General features: G+C 45.0%; 1 protein-coding gene across 1 annotated transcript in view; it reads right to left on the bottom strand.

Annotated features, from left to right (window-relative positions):
• ETFA (electron transfer flavoprotein subunit alpha) overlaps positions 1 to 16,921 on the bottom strand; it is a 122,723-nt gene that overhangs the window by 628 nt on the left and 105,174 nt on the right. The gene's annotated exons all lie outside the window — the stretch shown is intronic.

The raw sequence follows: 16,921 nt of genomic DNA, 5'->3' as shown, positions 1-16,921 counted from the left end.
TAGCCGGGCCAGCTTAACCAGTAGGCAAACTAGGTAGGCACCTAGGGTAGCACCTGCTGGGGTAACAAACAGCACCTCAATCGAAGCAAAATAGATCTTAATAGCCACACAAATTCAGAGAAACATTAATTCCTGCTTTTAACTTTTTAATATTAAAGTATGCCCCCTAATTCTATAAATTTAGGTGCCAAACTTCACTTGAGCAACTTAATTGGAGTTAAAAGCCAATTGTCAAACTGCTGACACCAATTGGCAGTTGTATTCACAGCTGAACCTTAGTCATTATTCTAGAAGATGCACACATTTTCTGTCATGTGTACCTTCTAGGGGACGTGGCTATAGGCAGGTCAGGAGTGTGCCTAGAGGGTTACATGCACATGTTCAACTTTACTAACAAAGAAGGGGTCAATTTTTGGAGGGAGCTGGCTAAGGATTTTGAAAATGAACCAGTGTTGAATGGGTAAATGTTAATCACCTAGATTCAGTATATGGCTAAAGTTAGCTGGCATAAAAATAGACATCACCAGAAAGGTGTGTTTGGTGAAGAGAAGACTAACAGAAGTCCACTTTAACACCATTAATATGCATTATTTACCACGGAGCCCATTTAATGCACTGGACCCTATATAAATAATGCATATAAACATAATAACACATGCAGTTAGTAAATGACTCCCCTTACATGACTGTCTTTATTTATTGGGATTTATTAACCGTCTTTATGAAGAGACTCCTAGCCGCTACTCATTTGCCCTCCTCCTCCCCTATTCCTCTTTACCCTGTAATTCCCTTGCCCGTAATGTCTTGTCTGTCTGTTTTACCTAGATTGTAAGCTCTTTGAGCAGGGACTGTCTCTCTATGTCAATGTTCTTCTACCTCAGTCTCACTGTTTTTCTTCCTTCAAAGTCCACTCCATCCGTCTATTTGCTCCTCTGCATCTCCGAGTAGCAGTCATTTATCGACCCCCTGATAAGTCCCTTTCTTCCTTTCTCACTGACTTTGTTGTTTGGCTTTCCTTCTTTCTTGAACCTTCATCTCCTTCCCTCATTCTTGGGGATTTTAACATTCATGCTAATGATCCCTCTGATTCTTATGCTTCACAGTTTCTTGTTTTAACATCCTCTTTCAATCTTCAACTGTGCTCCACTGCCCCCACTCACCAGAACGGCCACTGTCTTGATCTTATCCTCTCCTCAAACTGCTCAATCTCCAGTTTCTGTGCCTCAACTCTTCCCCTCTCTGACCATCATCTGATAACTTTCACACTTAAACACCCTCCTCCCCAGTCCCGTCCAATCTTAACCAATACATTTAGGAATCTTCAGGCTACTGACCCTTCTACTCTGTCCTCCAATGTTTCAAATCTCTTCTCTACCACTATGTTATCCAAGTCTGTCAATGAGGCTGTCTCTTCCTATAATACTATTCTCTCCTCTGCTCTGGATAGTCTCACTCCTCTCATTCCCCGTTCTGTAAAACGTACCAAACCCCAACCTTGGCTGACCTCTAGAATCAGTTACCTACGTTCCTGTGCCCGCTCTGCCGAACGCCTTTGGCTGAAATCCCGTGCCCATGCTGACTTCATACATTTCAAATTCTTGCTGACCTCCTTCCAGACTGCTCTTTTACTTGCCAAACAGGACTATTACATCCAGTTGACAAATTCTCTTGGCTCAAACCCTCGTCGTCTCTTTGCCACACTGAACTCTCTCCTCAAAGTGCCTTCACCTCCAACCCCCCCCCCCCCCCCCTTCACTTTCCCCCCAGACTCTGTCTGAGTTCTTTCATGATAAGGTTCGCAAGATTAAACTTGAATTCTCAACCAGGTCACCTCCACCTCTCCTTCCCTTAGTCCATTCTCTCAACTCTCCAACCCCTGCCTCCTTTTCTTCCTTTTCTGAAATCACTGAAGAGGAAACTACACATCTTCTTTCCTCCTCAAAACTAACTACCTGTTCCTCTGATCCTATTCCCACCCATCTACTTAACACTATCTCTCCTACTGTCATATCCTCAATCATTCACTGTCCACTGCGACTGTTCCTGATGCCTTCAAACATGCCGTAGTCACACCACTCCTTACAAAAACCTTCATTGGACCCTACCTGTCCTTCCAACTATCGACCCATCTCCCTCCTCCCCTTCCTATCCAAGATACTTGAACATGCTGTTCACCGCCGTTGCCTTGACTTTCTTTCATCTCAAGCTATTCTTGATCCACTTCAATCTGGCTTTTGCTCCCTTCATTCAACTAAAACAGCACTTGCTAAAGTCTCCAATGATCTGTTCCTAGCCAGATCCAAAGATCTCTATTCTATACTCATCCTTCTCGATCTATCTGCTGCTTCTGACACTGTTGATCACAGCCTACTCCTTGATACGCTGTCCTCACTAGGATTTCAGGGCTCTGTTCTTTCGTGGTTTTCTTCTTATCTCTCCCAGCATATCTTTAGTGTATACTCTAGTGGATCCTCTTCTACTTCTATCCCACTGTCAGTTGGTGTACCTCAGGGATCTATCCTGGGACCTCTTCTCTTCTCCATCTATACTTCTTCCCTTGGTATTCTGATCTCATCCCATGGTTTTCAGTATCATCTTTACGCTGATGACTCCCAGATCTACCTCTCCACACCAGAAATCTCAGCCGAAATCCAGGCCAAAGTATCAGCCTGCCTGTCTGACATTGCTGCCTGGATGTCTCAGCGCCATCTGAAACTAAACATGACCAAGACTGAGCTTCTTATCTTTCCCCCTAAACCAACCTCTCCTCCTCCCCCATTCTCTATTTCTGTGGATAACACTCTCATCAGCTCGTAAACTTGGGGTCATCTTCGACTCCTCCCTCTCCTTCTTTGCACATATTCAACAGACTGCTAAAACCTGTTGTTTCTTTCTCTATAATATCAGCAAAATTCGCCCTTTCCTTTCTGAGCACACTACCAGAACCCTCATCCACGCTCTTATCTACTCTCGCTTAGACTATTGCAACTTGCTTCTCACAGGTCTCCCACTTAGCCATCTCTCTCCTCTTCAATCTGTTCAAAATTCTGCTGCACGACTAATATTCCGCCAGGGTCGTTATGCTCATATTAGCCCTCTCCTCAAGTCACTTCACCGGCTTCCTATCCGTTTCCGCATACAGTTCAAACTCCTCTTATTGACCTATAAGTGCATTCACTCTGCAGCTCCCCAGTACCTTTCCACTCTTATCTCTCCCCAGAGACTCCATTCACTGGGTAAATCTCTCTTATCTGCACCCTTCTCCTCCACTGCTAACTCCAGACTCCGTTCCTTTTATCTTGCTGCACCATATGCCTGGAATAGACTTCCTGAGCCGGTACGTCAAGCTCCATCTCTGACCGTCTTCAAATCTAAGCTAAAAGCCCACCTTTTTGATGCTGCTTTTAACTCCTAACCCTTGTTCACCTGCTCAGAACCCTTATTTTATCATCCTCACTTTAATGTTCCCTTTTGTCTTGTTTGTCTGTCCTAATTAGATTGTAAGCTCTGTTGAGCAGGGACTGTCTCTTCATGTTCAAGTGTACAGCGCTGCGTACGTCTAGTACTACTACTACTTAACACTATAGAAATGATAAGTAGTAGTAGTAAATGTTCAGTGCTGCGTGCGTCTGGTAGCGCTATATAAATGCTATTAGTAGTATTAGTAGATTCACCCAAGGTGGTGTACAGCAGCTACAGCTTAACATAAAACTTACAATTTTTTAACAGCATAACAATAGTAAAAAAAAAAAAAGCCATATATAAACTTTAATACAATAAATGAGGTAAACTTGAAAGCAGCAAATTAAAACCTAATAACAGGACTACCATGAAACAGTACCAGATAGTTAAGCTTAGGTAATCAAGTGTAAGTGGTCTAAATCTAGCCATCTTTTTCATCCAGAATCTCTGGCTAGTTCCAGCTGAAAACATGCTTAACTTAGCCAGATAAAGCATTTACAATTGATCCAAAATGTTTCTATTAAAATTTCTATTTTGCTATGCAAAAACACATGATTACTCCACTTCTGAAGTTACTTACCTGTAGCAACTGTTCTCCGAGGACAGCAGGATACATATCCTCATATGTGGTGATGTCATCTGACGGAGCCTAGCACTGGAACCATTCTCCAACTTTACACAAGCTTTTGAAAGTGTTCTGCCATGCATATGTGCCCTTCCACCTATCACTATCATGTGGGATCTCACCAGTCTAGTCTCTAGCTTATTAGAATTATATTCCAAGGAAAGGAGGGAGGGTAGGTAAAGACATGTATCTTGCTGTCCTCAGCAATCACCTAAAGGCAATCTGGAACAGTGAATAAATGGGTCTGGGGAAGTGAAGTTGGATTCTAAACCCAAAAGAGGTTCTGGAGGACCATCTGGCCAAACCAACTGTCATAAGGAGAGTCCTGCTGTAAACAATAATGAAATGTAAATGTGTGGACAGAAGCCCATGCTGCAGCTCTGCAAATTTCCCTATGGCGGCTAATCTCAAATGGGCTACAGATGCAGCCATAGCTCTGACATTTTGAGCTGTGCGACATGACCCTCCAGAGGCAGCCCAGCCTGGACCTAAGTGAATGAAATGCAATTTATTAGCCAGTTCAAAAGAGTGTTTTTGCTAATGGAAGTCCCCATCTTCTTTGGCTCAAATGAAACAAAAAAACTAGGTGGGCCTTGTATGAGCTTTAGTTTGCTCCATGCATTAGACCAAGGCTCTCTTGTAGTCCAAAGTATGCAGTGTGCTTTTGCTTTTATAGGCCTGAAGTTTAGAAAAATTGTTGGCAGCACTAATGACTGGTTAATATGGAATTCTGACATTGTATAAGGTAGATCTGCGATGAGGACCTGGAGCTCACAATCTATGGGCTAAAGCAACCACCACCAAAAACAAGATCTTTAGAGTCCGGTACTTCAGGAGCTTTCATCAACTGGGTTGAGACAACATTGAAGAAGCAAGCCTTGAATAAAATGAACTAAAAAGACTGAGCAAAGGTGATTACCTTCTGCTTGATGATCATTATCCATTGAACTAAGGTGAATCGTACCAGAGTTGGTCTTGGAACTGACTCTGAAAGATGTAGAAGGTATTCAAGCAGATTTTGTGTGGGACAGAAAAAGGATCTAAGGTTTTGCGCTCATCCCACATAGCAAACCTTATCTATCTGAATGCATAAGACCTTTTAGTGGAAACTCTTCTAGAAGCCACCAGAACCTGAGATATACCATCTAGTAAGTTCAGGGAATTCACTACTATCCTCTCAACATCCATGCCAAGAGGACTAGGAACTGGACACCATGATGCAGAAGGGTTCCCCAATCCTGAGTGATCAATGTTGGTGTCACAACTGTCAGGAATGGTGAGCCCTTGGCCCAAAGCCGGAGCTTTGGCAGACAAATCACCTAGGCTGGCACAGGCAGGAATCAGAACAGACTGGACTAAGATAAACTAAGACTCAACACAGGCACGACAGAGGTAGCTAAACTACTACTACTACTACTAAACATTTCTAGAGCGCTACTAGGGTTACACAGCGCTGTACAAATTAACAAAGAAGGACGGTCCCTGCTCAAAGGAGCTTACAATCTAAAGGACGAAATGTCAAGTTGGGGCAGTCTAAATTTCCTGAGTAGAGGTGTAGTGGTTAGGTGCCAAAAGCGACATTGAAGAGGTGGGCTTTGAGCAAGATGGGCAGGGAGGGGGCCTGGCATATGGGCTCAGGGAGTTTGTTCCAAGCATGGGGTGAGGCGAGGCAGAAAGGGCGGAGCCTGGAGTTGGCAGTGGTGGGGAAGGGTACTGAAAGGAGGGATTTGTCTTGGGAGCGGAGGTTACGGGTAGGAACGTAAGGGGAGATGAGGGTAGAGAGGTAAGGAGGGGCTGCAGATCGAGTGCATTTGTAGGTTAGTAGGAGAAGCTTGAACTGTATGCGGTGCCTGATTGGAAGCCAGTGAAGTGACTTGAGGAGAGGGGTGATATGAGTATATCGGTCGAGGCGGAAGATAAGACGTGCAGCAGAGTTCTGAACGGACTGAAGGGGGGATAGATGGCTAAGTGGGAGGCCAGTGAGGAGTAGGTTACAGTAGTCAAGGCAAGAGGTAATGAGAGAGTGGATGAGAGTTCGGGTGGTGTGCTCAGAGAGGAAAGGGCGAATATTGCTAATGTTGTAGAGCAGTGATGGCGAACCTATGGCACGCGTGCCAGAGAGGGCACACAGAGCCCTCTCCCTTGGCACGCGCGCCATCGCTGGTCCGCCCACTCTCCCTCCCTCCCAGCACCAGGCCTGCCTCCCGCCCTCCCTCCAACCAAACAAGCAACCATCAACACGCCCGCCCGTCCTCCCTCCCTCCCAGCACCAGGATAGGTGGGACCAGAGCTTGAGATACAGAAAGGAAGGCGCTCCGAGCGAAGAACACGCACTTCGCTGCTGCTGCCGACGCACGCCGCCTGAATGAACTCCGAGGAGATACGCTTTTAAAATTTAAGAAGAGAAGGGGGGGTTCCCGGTGCTGGGAGGGAAGGAGGGAGGGCGAGTTGATGGTTGCTTGTTTGGTTGGAGGGAGGGCGGGAGGCAGGCCTGGTGCTGCTGGGTGGGAGGGGGGCCTGATGGTGGGAGCTGGGTGGGAGGGAGGCCTGATTGTGGGTGCTGGGAGGGAGGGAGGCCTGATGTTGGGTGCTGGGTGGGAGGGAACCCTGATGGTGGGTGCTGGGTGGGAGGGAAGCCTGGTGGTGGGTGGGAGGAAGGCCTGGTGGTGGGTGCTGCCGGGTGCTGGGAGGGAGGGCAGGAGGGAGAGGAGGGTGGCTGGGCATTTGTGGCTGGAGGGGAGAGTAGGGTTGCTGGACATAGATGGAGGGCAAGAAATGAAGAAGAAAGGAGGAAAGTAAAGAAATAAATGGAAAGGAAGCCCTGGAAACGGAATTAAGAGAACAGATAGAGAGCAGCAGAATCAGCGACTAGAACCAATATGGATAGAAAAACAAAATCACCAGACAACAAAGGTAGGAAAAATAATTTTATTTTCATTTTAGTGTTTGGAATATGTCGAATTTGAGAATTTACATCTGCTGTCTTATTTTGCACTGGGTATACTGGAGCTGTAACAGCTTACAGAAATGATTTATAATGGAAGAAAATCATGTTATTTTTTTCTCCTATACTAGTATAACATTTTCAATGATGTCTGTTTATATGCGCCATGGCTGGTGGAAGGGGTGTGGCAATCATAGGGGTGGAGTCATATGTGGTGACCCCGCCCATAATGAGTACCAGCACTTTGCGATAAATAATTCGATTTTGGGTTGCTGTTTGGGCACTCGGTCTCTGAAAGGTTCACCATCACTGTTATAGAGGAAGAAGCAACAGGTCTTGGCTATCTGCTGGATATGCGCAGAGAAAGAGAGGGAGGAGTCGAAGATGACACCAAGGTTGCGGGCAGATCTAAGCAATGGACTAAACAAGGGCTGGATCCAGACGAGGCAAGGAAAAGAAGGCAAAGGGGCCAGAACTGGAATCCAGACAGGACAAGGCAAAACTCGGAACTGGATTAAAACTGGGGCTGGGATCCAGAAATGCAAGACAAGGCAACACATGGAAGTAGATTAAAACTGGGTCCAGAAAAGGGAAAGCCAAGGACAAGGCAAGAACTGGATCCGGACAGGACTAGACTGAAAGAGACAAAACAAAGCACAACTAGACAGGCAAGACAGGGCAGGAGCTAGGCAACAGAATAACAGAAGCAAGACAATACACAAGGCAGGAACAAGATTCAGGATTTTCGAACAGAATTCTCAAACAGGCTTGGCTGGAACAAGATTCAGGATTCTCAAACAGGCTTGGCTGAAACAGGATTCAGGATTCTCAAACAGGATTGGCTGGAGCAGGATTCAGGATTCTCAAATAGGATTGGCTGGAACCGGAACTGGATGCTGGAACAGGATACTGAAAGGGGCTTGGCTTGGCTGGAACAGGATACTGAAAGGGGCTTGGCTTGGCTGGAACAGGATACTGAAAGGGACTTGGCTTGGCAGCTGTTATGATCGTGGTCAGAACCCCTCTCAAACTTACCTTGTGCCTGGGGGTCAGCTTTTTAGCTGGCTTCTGTTCTGTTTTTCTGTCCTGTTTGAGCTAGCTCTCTCTCTCTCTCTGTGCCGGCTGCTGCCAGCATGGGGCTAATTGTCTCACTTCACTGCAGCTGTGGGTGTAGTCTGAGTTGCTCTAACTCTCTTTGGGTGTACTGACTTCAAGTGCTTCACGGTGTTGCATTGGTGTGGGTTGGGCCTCTATGGGTTTCAGTGTGTTCTCTGGGTCAGTGTGCTGTTGCCTGGGTCTAGGGAGTGTGACATCATCAGGGAGGGCCTTGATAAGGAAGTGGTGTTCTTTCCTTCAGAGCCTTCGCAACGTTTGCTTCTGGCTACTTGCTTTAGGTCCAGGTTAGTTTAGTGCAGTCAGTGTGCACTTGTGTCTTGTGTGTTCGACTTCCCTGTTTTTCCCTTTGGCTCCTCTGCTTTCCCTTTTGCTACGGTGTGTAGCACTGCTGTTAGTGCAGTGCTGGAGTTTGGTGCTGGGAGCACCCTTGTTATAAGTGTTTAGGAAGCACCTTTTGTTGTTTGGGTATTTGGCTTTCCTGCTTGTTTCCTTGTGCTTTCCCCGCTTTTCCTCGTGACCTGTGTTTAGCTGCTGTAGCTGGGTGCTTAGGAAGCACCGGGGTGAGAACCCATGTTTAGCTGCTGCAGCTTGGTGCTTAGGAAGCACCAGTGTTAGGTCTGGCATTTGTCTTCCCTTCCTTTTCCCTTGTGGCTTCCCTGCACTTCTGTTAGTGTAGGGCGTAGGGGCACCCCTGTTAGTTTCTGTTAAGAGCACTGCAGTTAGTGGAGGGCTCAGGAGCTCTTTGGTTGGTGCCGAGCTTAGGAACACTTTTGGTCAGTTTAGGAGTTAGGCGCACTTCAGCTACAGCCTGTTCTAGTCCTGGTCCTGGTGTCGTCCAGTAAGTCCTGCCGGCTACTCAAACCCAGGAGCTCAACTCCTGGGGGGCTTAGTAGCTAAGTGCAGGTGAAGCTGTGTGGACCAGTCCGGTGTGCTCCAGTCCAGTGTTCCAGTCCTGTGTCCTCCAGTCCGGGGGAATCCTGTCCAGTGTTCCAGTCCGGGGGGGGGGGGTCCAGTCCAGTGTTCCAGTCTTGTGTCCTCAAGTCTGGGGGATTCCAGTCCAGAATTCCAGTTCGGAGGATTCCCGTCCAGTGTTCTGGTCCGGGGTTCCAGTCCTGTGTCCTCCAGTCCGGGGAATTCCAGTCCAGTGTTCCAGTCCGTGTGTTCCGGCTCGCTGGGCGGTGCCTGCAGTCCCTGCCGGTGTCGGTGTGCTTGCCCAGCATTGGTTGGTGGGTTTTGCCTGCTGCTGTCGCTCCTCGTCAGCAGCCCAAGGGCTCACGTTTGCTCCAGAGCCCGGCCCCGCGGGCTCTGAACCTGAGAACCTGACAGCAGGGAACTGGGACAGAACTAGCTCAAACATAGAGCAGGAGCAGAACCTGGCTCAAACACACCCAGGAACAGAACTTGGCAGAAACAGAGCTCAAGAGCCAGGAAGCGAACATGGCAGGCAAAGGATTAAGCAAACTAAGGGAAGACAAACAAACAAAGAAGCAATGTGCTCACCCGCACCCACAGCTGGATAGCAGTGAAGTAATCAGGTATGATGCTGGCTTCTACAGACTCAGAATAAACAGACAAGAACCACACACACACAGGAAACAGAACAGGGAATACAGAAACAGAGCTTGGCTAAACACAGAGCTTAACTATAGCAAGAGTCAAATGCAGGGCTAGACTAAAAGCAGGAGCCAAGGGTAGAATCAAACAGATACAGACACCAAGGGCAGGATGTGGCTCTACAGCCAGGCTTTCAGGAAACAAGATTCAAAAGCAAACTCACAGAAACAAAGGAAAGCATTGAAACACAAGACTCAGAGAAACACAGCACAGACCTTCAGAAGTAAAACACTCAGGAAAGAAGTAAAACACTCAGGAACAAAGCCAAGCAGGGATATGACCTATACAGGTAACACAGAGGCAAATTAAGAGACCCCTTGCAAACGCCATGTAGGAAAGCTCCCTGGGTAAGGAGTAGGCTGATGATGTCACAAGTAGGAAATGAAGCAGAAGCAGGGAGACCAAAGCAAGGCTTGGCTAATAGGAAGAACAACAGGAAATGAAGCAGAAGCAGGGAGACCAAAGCGAGGCTTGGCTAATAGGAAGAACAACAATAGGGAAAAGGGCAGACTGGAGAGGTCAAAGAGCTAAATACAGAGAAACAGTAGGTCTGAACATAAGGGCACGGCTATAACCGTGACAGAAAACATTCCAGTCTCCACAGTTTCCTGAAGGAAAGTTCCAGAAGAAGAAGAAATAATATCTGTCTCATCCAATAAAAGGTAATTAGAATCATGGCTCCACAATCCTGCTTGAAAGTTTTAGAAAAGCTTTCAAACTGAGAGGTATCACAATACACGTACAGAAGGCCCTGTCGCAAAGCAAGAAGGCGGCATCTGAGGCTAGTCTGCTATGCGATCCCAGTCTGAAACAAAACAGGGATTTTCCTGTTGTAGTGAGTGGCAAAAAGGGTTATCGAGGGGGTGCATGAAAGATCTGCTGGGTTATATACCCTTGTCTGGTGACCATTCATGAGGTTACAGAATCCGACTCAGCCTGTCTGCCAGACAGTTGTCTTTCCTTACCAGACACATGCTCACCTACGCGCACCCAAAGTGCATCAATTTGGAGTTACCACCCAGCTACCGAGTGGAGGAGTGGCCTAGTGGTTAGGGTGGTGGACTTTGGTCCTGGGGAACTGAGTTCGATTCCCACTTCAGGCACAGGCAGCTCCTTGTGACTCTGGGCAAGTCACTTAACCCTCCATTGCCCCATGTAAACCGCATTGAGCCTGCCATGAGTGGGAAAGCGTGGGGTACAAATGTTAAAAAAAAAAAAAAAAAGTAATTTTGTTTTTTACGCGCATCCACTACACGTGCTGGAAAATAATTTTTATTTTCCTGCACATGGCGGAAACCAGGCAGTAATCATCATTCTACATGTGTAGACAATTACCGCACGGTTACAGTGTGAGACCTTACTGCTAAGTCAGTGGCTGGCGGTAAGGTCTCAGACCCAAAATGGATGCACGCCAATTATTTTGCCACACATCCATTTTCGGCAAAAAATTTTAAAAGGCCTTTGTTACAGGCACGCTGAAAAATGAATCTATGCGCGCCCAAAACACGCCTACACTAGCGTAGCCTATTCTTTGGTGCACCTTAGTAAAAGGACCCCTTAGTTCTTTAACAGAATCCAAACATCTCCAATACATGGTATATGGAAGGAGACAGTGTACTGCTTTAAGATCAAATAATAATACTAGTTTTACAAATATTTAACTTTATTGTTGTCCAGCAATCCTGAATTTTTCTCCAGTTTTAAGGAAATATCAGAAATTAATTTAGGGAAAACTGAGTCCAAAAGAGCAAGTAACTGAATATCAGCATATGTATCTTTTTTTTCTCTTACCATGGCCTCAACTTAAGGTACATGAAGTGGTATGGTATAATGAAATCTCCACAGCAACCCCTTTATCCCCTTTAGATCTCCAGCCAATCCATCTATGAGCACCTCTTTACCAGGCCCTAATCCTGATTAGTAACATAAAAACGGCAGTCACTATGGTACCTCTGGCCCTGAACTGCAGCAGAAGAGAAAGCAGATTTTAACCCTGTACTACAAAGTGTGTCAGTACAACACTCCTACACCTTGGGCTGCAAGAGAAGAGGACATATTCAAGCTACCACTGTTGTCATTATTAAAAATGATCAAATCAGGATTAGCAGCTGCTGTGGAGGAAAGCGAGAACTTTTGACACCTCTGCTGCTGCTTGACCCACCTAGTCTCCTGCAACATGAACCAGATTCTTCATCAACAAGCACAATAAAATCAACCACACAAATACGTGATGTCATCTGATGGTGCAAACAGTGTTCAGACAAAAAAAAAAGGTCTTTCCAACCATGTATGGGAGTGGTTTTTATTTTTGCTGGATTCCTCAGTATGGGTTGAAATGCTCTTTCCTCATGTTGCCCTTCACCACCTACTGTATACACTCTTTTCACCTATTTAAAAGAAAAACTATTCAGTTTTAAATCTTTCTTTTTCTTGACAATGAGTTTAACCTGAAGGGCACAGTCTTTATGCCAGCAGATTTTAAGTGCTTCTCTTGTGGGCAGAAATAGCAGCATACACCTATTGCTATTTATGTTTATCCCAGGCTGCAATCTGTCTTGCCCACATCGTGAAAAAAAGGACCCCCAAGGACCAGGAAAATGAAACTTCTCAAAATGAAAGAGCTCCACTCTTTTACTTCAAGTACCCGGAAATGGCCAGAAAATATTAAGGTGTCAATGGCAGTAATCGATAGATCATAATTTGGAACTGGAAAATAGTGCTTCCGGATATTTATTTATTGCACTTGTATCCCACATTTTCCCACCTATTTGCAGGCTCAATGTGGCTTACAGAGACCTGTTATAGCATAACTATACCAGGTTAAAGAAAACAATTGGTATTATATAGAGGTAGAGGAATACAGGTAGGTTTGAACAAGTCATTATTGGAAAATACATTCTGTGCCATTTTGGTTAGGTATTGTGTTGTCGTTAGTTAAGGGTTTTCGTGGTAGGCTTTGCTAAAGGGATTTGCGGAAATCAGTCAGTTCTTTGATCGTTCTTAGGTTTATTGGAAGAGAGTTCCACATCTGCGTGCTTATATAAGAAAGACTAGACGCGTGTGTTAGTTTGTATTTTATTCCTTTGCAGTTGGAGAAGTGTAGGTTAAGAAAGGTGCGGGTGGATCTCTTAGCATTTCTGGGTGGCAGGTCTACGAGGCCTAGCATGTAGGTCAGGGCATCTCCGTAAATGATTTTATGAACAATTGTGCAGATTTTGAATGTGGTTCGTTCTTTCAATGGTAGCCAATGTAGTTTCTTTCTTAGGGTTTAGCGCTTTCATATTTTGTTTTCCCAAATATGAGTCTGGCTGCAGTGTTTTGGGCTGTTTGAAGTTTTTTGATGGTCTGTTCTTTGCAGCCAGCGAAGAGTGCATTGCAATAATCTAGGTGACTTAGCACCAATGACTGCACCAGTTTCATGAAAATGGCCCTTGGGAAGAAAGGTTTTACTCTTTTGAGTTTCCACATGGCATGGAACAATTTCTTAGTTGTATTCTTCACATGGTTTTCAAGTGTGAGATTTCGATCAATGGTGACTCCCAGAATTTTCAAGTTGTCTGATACGGGGAGGGTAACATTTGGGGTGGTTATGGTGTCAAATTTGTGTGTATTGTGTTGTGAGGTGATTATGCTACCTGGTGTCATATTTGTGATATGATTTGTAACTTATTTTTAAACGAGACATCAAAATATTTTATTGATGACATTTTAAACAAAAAAATCTAATTAAAAAAACCATGCACTTAAAAAGTAACCATCCTGGAAACTACACAAAAAGTGCAATTTTAGAACTGTCCTGGTCTCTGCTAAAAGTGGAATGCTAACATTTTGATAGATATTTCAATATAAAATATTAAGATAAAGTGAACTGTAGTTACAGTTCCCTCTATTCAGTCAATATCAAGCATCCTGGCACAAGCAGTACTTTTGGCCGTGTCTTTTGTATGCATCATAAAGAGCACTTACACATGTAAACAGTTAGATTATTAATACAGAATACACCTGAAAACCTATCCAACTCACTTGTGTGAAATATCAATTAGCTCCATCTTGCAAGGGAATGCAGGTTGCCCTGGTTCACAAAGATCCCTGCTGAACTCACCACAGATGAATATAGGCTCTAAATTATTGAAGAGATCTCCTTTTCCATTAGTTGGAAATAATGTGTTCGTACAAAATTTATTAAGGAAATTGTCTACATGTTGTTTCTTCCGAAATGAATGTCACTTTGTCTCCACCTTATTAAAAGGTCTATGTTTACTGCCCAGCCAGAAGGAATTCATTCAATAACGGCGTTAAGTGCTGGCATGTCTCTGTTAACAGAGATACTGTGAGCTCATGCCAGTCTTCAAGATTACTTGAAAACACATCTTCACATGAATCTTACAGCAGCAGTGCTGCTGTTCAGAAAAGTGGTTTATATTCAGTTACTTTCTTACGGTCCATGAAAAAAGTTTCATATGAATGTTGAATTAAAAAAAAAAAATGAGTAAAAATATATGTTCTTGGATGAAAGAGAAGTTTAACATACCAATAACCAACTGAACAGATCACATTTTCAAACTAAAGGCAATCCAAGGAATTGTTGCAAAAACTATAATAAATAGATGCAAGACAAAGGATTCATATACAACAGCTGCGCAGTCTTCTACTTCACTTTCACATATGAATGTACGAACATAAAGGCACTTTCAACTCAAAGAAACAAAACGCTGCCTGTTTTTTAATTCCTCCAGAGGTCCTTGGTGTCAGATGGTGTCAAAATGCAGTATGGGGTTCTTGATTAAAATTTAAATAACATTCCAGAAACTCAAGAGGAAACAGCTGAGTGATATATGTGTAACACTGGGTATCAAAGTTAATGTGAGTTCAGGTAACAACTTAATTTGAAAGATAACGTTCTCATGTTTAGCTCAGCTTACAGATAAAGAATAAAAGCTTCAGAAGGACTAATGTTATCCCTCAAGCAAACTTCCACCTTGCTTATGACTACTATGCTCTTAAGTAATTTTTCAGTATTCTTAAGTTGCTAAGTTTTCTTCTGCATGAGAAAATTGCATTCATTCATCAAGCAGAATTTTACACAGAGAAATCTGTTCTTTATCTCTAATGACGCTTCTCCGCAGACAGCAGGATAAATCAGACACAGTGGGTGACATCAAACAGCAACACAGACCATCTCTTAGAACTCAGAAAAACAAGAGGTTTTTACAACACAATAGTCAGCTCACTGGGCCCATTCAAGTGTATTTACCTAAGTTAGGAGTCAACTCTCCAGTAAGAGTTTGTATTTATTAGGATTTATTTACCGCCTTTTTGAAAGAATTCACTCAAGGCAGTGTACAGTTGTCTGATATATCCTGCTTCTATACAGACCTCCCATTACACGTGCACAACTGTGCACCCTTTGTCAAAAGCCAGATCAAGTCATGAATTTACTGTGGTCTGCTGGCCAAGCAAGCAAGGTAACCGTTGCATGGGTGTGCCGACATTTGGGAGCACCACGCTTAACTTGCTTACAGCAGTGGGCATGCACTCTAGAGTTGCATGTAAATAACCTCTATCTTTAATCAATCCAGACTAATCCTTCTTAAGTTTAATAGTCTCTCCTTCTAAAGTAGAAATCTTAGAGCCAAACTCTCTTGCACTGGGGATTCATGTGTGAGTTAGGAGCTGGATGGACTGCACCAAAGATGTGACTTTCACAGAGCAAGCTTGTGTCAAGATGTTAGAGAGCTAGGTGCTACTTTTAATTTGCAGTTTCCTTGTAATTGTTTTAAGCTTGGTGAGGATAACTATATATTTTATGTTCCTCTGTAATTAAGAAATTTGTATCCACAGGATCTGAGGCTTAACCCCCTAAGAGAATTTGAGGCTAGCATAATCTTGATACGGGAAATAAAGTCTGTCTTTCATAATTTGGTCTATGGTTTTGCCTTTATTACATACTCCTCACTGTCTTTCTGCCCTCCTCCCAACCATCTTATTGTGGACTTTATTCCTTTAGGATGCTTGATTGTTAGTTCTCCTTGGGTTTTTTTTGTTGTTGTTTTTTTTTTTTAGAAGTCTTTATTGAGCATTGAGAAAACAATACAAAGTCAGAGTAAACACACAGGAGAATGTTTAGTCAGCTACAGTTAATTGTGAATAAAACTTCAAGACTAATTAGTCTCTACCTCCGTATAAGACTGTTAAGAACAGGGCCGTGCTAACACGGTAAGCATGGCAGGGGGGCACTGCCACACCATTCTCACCTCGCTCGCCCTCCCGCAACATCCCTTTTCTTTTTTTTTCTTTTTAAATTTACCTCCGTGGTGGTGGTTCCAGCAGCGCAGCGTCAGGGAAGGAGGCGGCGCTCCCGACGTCTCTAGCCTTCCCTTCGCTGTGTTCCGCCTTCTTCTGACATCAAGGATGACGTCAGAAGAAGGCGGAACACAGCGAAGGGAAGGCTAGACATCGGGAGCGCCGCCTCCTTCCCTGACGCTGCGCTGCCGGAACCGCCACGGAGGTAAATTTAAAAAGAAAAAAAAAGAAAAGGGATGTTGGGGGGAGAGAAGAGGGTGGGCAGTTGAACAATGGGAGCGGGAGGGCAGGGGAGAAACGAGAGCATGGATGCGAAGGGGGGGGGCATGGATGCGAAGGGGGGGGAGAAGAGGGCGGGCCAGGCTGGGACATGGGAGAGAGAGGAGCATGGATGCGAGGGGGGGTCATGGAAGGGAGAGAGGGGAATTGCTGGATAGGGATTAATGGAGGGGGCAGGGGACAGAGGAGCATGGATTGGGAGGGCAGGGCTCAGGGAGAGAGGGGAATTGCTGGATAGGGATGAATGGAGGGGGCAGGGGACCGAGGAGCATGGATGGGCATGGATTGGGAGGGCTAAGGGAGAGAGGGGAATTGCTGGATAGGGATGAATGGAGGGGACAGATGGGCATGGATGGATATGGATTGCAGGGTAGGGCTCAGGGAGAGAGGGGAATTGCTGGATAGGGATGAATGGAGGGGGCAGGTGACAGAGGAGCATGGATGGGCATGGATTGGGAGGGCAGGGCTCAGGGAGAGAGGGGAATTGCTGGAAAGGGATGAATGGAGGGGGCAGGGGACAGAGGAGCATGGATTGGGAGGGCAGGGCTCAGGGAGAGAGGAGAAATTGCTGGACATAG

Source organism: Microcaecilia unicolor, chromosome 1 (assembly GCF_901765095.1).
Source record: "Microcaecilia unicolor chromosome 1, aMicUni1.1, whole genome shotgun sequence".
Classification (NCBI taxonomy): domain Eukaryota; kingdom Metazoa; phylum Chordata; class Amphibia; order Gymnophiona; family Siphonopidae; genus Microcaecilia; species Microcaecilia unicolor.
This window is presented reverse-complemented; position numbering and strand designations above follow the sequence as displayed.